General features: G+C 38.5%; 1 non-coding gene across 1 annotated transcript; it reads left to right on the forward strand.

Moving 5' to 3' along the window:
- Positions 1–209: 209 nt before the first annotated feature.
- LOC117279535 (U6 spliceosomal RNA) lies at positions 210–310 on the forward strand. Its single transcript, XR_004509950.1, has one exon. It is a non-coding gene; the product is annotated as a U6 spliceosomal RNA (small nuclear RNA).
- Positions 311–4,952: the final 4,642 nt, after the last annotated feature.

Raw genomic sequence — 4,952 nt, forward strand, 5'->3', positions numbered from 1 at the left:
CATGTTGTGCTAGCTAAGCCAAATTCCAAATTAATATAGTCATACTAAATTATTGATGGAAAATGATCATGTATCATGAAATTACCTGGAGCTATGGATCCTTTAACAGTTCAAGAGCTTGTCTGAATTTTAGAAAGTTTTTATTAGTCAGGTGTAGGAATCTTGCAAATTCCAAATGACCAACTTGGGCAACCAATTCATTGTCGAGTGTCCCTTCGGGGACATCCCATAAAATTGGAATGATACATAGAAGTTTAGCATGGCCTGCACAAGGATAACACGCACAAATTGAGAAACGATTCAATTTTTTTTAAAAGAAAATCATTATTGAGTAGAACACTGCTGGGTTTGGGATCATAATTACTGAACTATTAATATTTGACAATCATCATAAAAATAATGGAGTGGTCTAGCAATGGTCGTATCGAAGTCATTTTCTAAGAAAATATTTCCAATGAGAAAGTTATTTTTTGTTACGATAAAACATTTTTAAGGAAAAAAATTCGTATCAAAAGGGGAAAATGACTTACATTATTTTTTGGCGAAGTCATTTTCTTACAAGCTTCGTACTTTTTTAACTCCTTATTCCTTAATTCAACTAACTTAGACATTCTTATTAATGATAAATACTTGAAAATTTCATCAAAAATGTCTCTGATTTGCCAAGTAATAAGTATTATTATTGATCTTTAGTACATTTTTCTTAAAAAATGATTTTCGAATTCTCTCACTGACGGAAGCCGAATCATATTAGGAATTGTTTTTTATAAAAATATTTTTTTAAAAATGACTTCTGTTATCCAAACAACACAGATTTTTCGTTGAAACGTCACTGAGAACACAAGTTGATTATATTGAAAATCGCATGTCTACTGCAAGTTCTTATATCAAGAAAGTTCCCCTAAAGTCAAGCTTGTTTAACCACCATGTTTGGTTTCTAAAGAACACAACACAAAATTAGTAGAACCAAAACAGTGGCTGATAGAATTTGTCACAAATAGGATAAAAGGATCCTTCTAATGTTTTTAAATATTCTGTTTTTAAATATTCTGTTTTAGTGTGCTCAAGTAAGATTGTCAAGCAGTGTCAATTGGATGGCTTATAAAGCTCTCATTCAATCTTGTAAGTTGTAATAGAGGAAATAATTGAAAATATTGACTGCTTAGATAATTCAAGTGTGTGTAGATGTGTGAACAAAAATGCGTATTTTGTTTTCCGTACGTATTCCGTATAAGGTCCATACTCTACTAGGATTTTTTTATTACCAAGATTGGAATACAAAATCTCTAATTAAAAACTGAAGGACAATATACCTATCACGACCCGAAATTTCCCACCGACGGGACCGTGATGACGCCTAACATTTCACTTGTTAGGCAAGCCAATGTTAGAGAATCATTAAACCAATTCCTTATTTCCATTCAGTAATTAACAATAATTACTAAGATGAAATATAATAAGTGCGGAATATCATAAAACTGTATTAATTACTACCAACTGGATCCGGAGTCACAATTCACGAGCATTCTAGAATTTACTACAAGTAATAGTCTGAAAGAAATACAACTGTCTAAATGAAAGAAAACAGTAGGACATAAAAAGATAGACGGGGACTTCAAAGTCTGTGAACGCCGACAGATCTACATTGAGTCTCTAGACAGCGGACCAATAGCAAATCTCGATCAACCTGAGCCGGTATCAAAATCTGCACAGAAAGTGCAGAGTGCAGCATTAGTACAACCGACCCCATGTACTGGTAAGTGTCGAGTCTAACCTCGACAAAGTAGTGACGAGGCTAAGGCAAGGCACATACAATCAACCTGTACAATTTAACAATGTGTACGCAAATAACAGGAATGAAGAACTAAACAGGAAATGTCGGGAGGGGAGACATACTAAGGGGAATACAGATAAAGAACTACAACAGAATGATTACCGGAGCAGTCAATATACCATGAATCAACAGGAATAATGAATACAAATAATAAAAATGCACGGCATCACCCTTCGTGCTTTTACTCTCAATCTCACCATAAAATTAATAGAAATGGCACGATATCACCCTTCGTATTTTTACTCTCATATCATGGCACGACATCACCCTTCGTGCATTAACACTCACAATATGGCACGACATCACCCTTCGTGTATTAACACTCACAATATGGCACGGCATCACCTTTCGTGCATTACTACTCACAGTATGGCACGACATCACCCTTCGTGCATTAACACTCACAATATGGCACGGCATCACCCTTCGTGCATTAACATTCTCCCTTACCATAATGCAATGCATGAATAATAACAGGGAGATAGAATAACAAGTACAAACCTTACTTCAACAATTGGTTCCATAATATCAATCTCAACTTTGAAATAAAAACTCATTTATCACCAGAAAATTCCGTAAACATGATAAGAACGATAATTTGAACAACACCAGTATAACACATAGCAATTTGGCATAAGAATAATACAATATAAGAAAAATAGAGAAATATGGAAAACAAGTAAATTGGCGGCGGATAAGTACTCGTCACCTCACATATACGCCTCTCACATGAATTTCACATAACAAATAATCTAAGGTTCCTAATTCCCTCAAGTCAGGGTTAGACACAACACTTACCTCGCTCCGAAGGTCACTTAATTCTCAATCACAGCTTTTTCTTTGGAATTCACCTCCAAACCACTCGTATCTATTCAAAAATGACTCAATAATATCAAATATTACTAAAGGAATCAATTATATTTCATAAATTAAATTTTCTAATTTTTCCTCCAAAAAGTCAAAAAATCGACCCAGGGCCTGCTTGGTCAAAATCCGAGGTTCGGACCAAAATATTTTAACCAATTCACCCCCGAGCAGGAATATGTAATTAGTTTTGGAATCCGACCTCAAATTGAGGTCTAAATCCCCAAATTCCCGAAATTCCTATTTTCTACCCTAACCCCTAATTCTACCATGAAAACTCTAGATTTTAGGTTGAAAATTCAAGAAATGTAATGGGTAACTGAAAGAAAATGGTTTAGATTCACTCACCAATAATTTGGGGAAGGAATGACTCTTGAAAAATCGCCCCTCACCGTTTGATTTTTGAGAAAAATGAGTTTTTTGGCAAAAATCCCGTTTTGGATTCTGTTAAGTGCTGGGCGACAGTGTTCATCGCGTTCGCGAGAGCACTGTCGCGTTCGCGAAGTGTATGGCCTGCCAAGCCTTCGCGTTCGTAACGCGGTGCTCACGTTCGTAACGCGGTGCTCGCGTTTGAGTAGGCTACCCTTCCCTGGTCTTCGCGTTCGCGAGACATTGCTCGCGTTCGCGATGAAAAAAAGGCTGACTCCCCCTCCCCAGTGCCTAACGCTACGCGTTCGCGATGGGCTTGTCGCGTTCGCGAAGGGTAACGCCCCCATCGCTTCGCGTTCGCAAGAGTGCCTTCGCGAACGCGAAGAAGGACATGCCAGAACACAGATTCTGCAGAAAAACCAGATTTTCAAAGTCCAAAACATCCCGTGGCCTATCCGAAACTCACCCGAGCCCTTGGGGCTCCAAACCAAACATGCACACAAGTCTAAAAATATCATACAGACCTGCTCGCGCGATCAAATTGCCAAAATAACACCTAGAACTCTAAATTTAACACCAATTCAAATGAAATTCTCAAGAATACTTTAAAATTTCTATTTTCTCAACTGGACGTCCGAATCATGTCAAATCAACTCTGTTTCTTACCAAATTTCACAGACATGACTTAAATATCATAATGAACCTGTATCGGATTCCGAAACTAAAATACGGACCTGATACTAACAATGGCAAATATCAATCAATTCTTAAAAATAAATAATTTTCAAACTTTTAATTTTCATCAAAGATTCATAACTCAAGTTAGGGACCTCCAAATTCGATTCCGGGCATACGCCCAGGTCCCATAATTCGATACGGACCTACTGGGACCGTCAAAGCACAGATCCGGGCCCGTTTACCAAAAATGTTCACCGAAGTCAATAAAAATCAACTTTTAAGGCATAAATTCTTATTTTCATCAATTTTCAACATAAAAACTTTTTGAAAACCTGCCCGGATTGCGCACACAAATTGAGAAGGTTAAAAATGAGATTTTTAAGGCTTAAGAGTGTAGATTCGATTTCTAAAATATAAGATGACCTTTTGGGTCATTACATTCTCCACCTCTAAAACAACCGTTCGTCCTCGAACGGACATAGAAAAGTACCTGGGCTGGTGAAAAGGTGGGGATATCGACTCCGCATATCAGACTCGGACTCCCAAGTAGCTGCCTCAATAGGCTGACCTCTCCACTGCACTCGAACTGAAGGGTAACTATTTGATCTCAACTGGCGAACTTGCCGGGCTAGAATTGCCACCGGCTCCTCCTCGTAAGTCAAATCCTTGTCCAACTGGACAGAGCTGAAATCTAACTCATGGGACGGATCGCTGTGATACTTTCGAAGCATGGACACATGGAATACCGGATGAACAGCTACTAAACTAGGTGGCAACGCAAGCCTGTAAGCCACCTCTCCCACTTTCTCCAGAATCTCAAAAGGTCTGATATACCTAGGGCTCAACTTACCCTTCTTCCCAAATCTCATAACACCCTTCATGGGCGATACCCGAAGCAATATTCTTTCTCCAACCATGAATGCAATATCACGAACTTTACGGTCGGCATAACTCTTTTGCCTAGACTGAGTTGTGCGAAGTCGATCCTGAATAATCTTGACCTTATCCAGGGCATCTTGTACCAAATCGGTACCCCAATAACCAAGCCTCTCTCGGTTCAAACCAGCCAACTGGCGAACGGCATCGCCTTTTGTATAATGCCTCATATAGAGCTGTCTGACTTCTCGACTGGTAGCTGTTATTGTAGGCAAACTACGCTAACGGCAAAAACTGATCCCAAGAACCTCCAAAGTCATTAACACATGCG

This window comes from Nicotiana tomentosiformis, chromosome 4, assembly GCF_000390325.3.
Source record: "Nicotiana tomentosiformis chromosome 4, ASM39032v3, whole genome shotgun sequence".
NCBI lineage: Eukaryota > Viridiplantae > Streptophyta > Magnoliopsida > Solanales > Solanaceae > Nicotiana > Nicotiana tomentosiformis.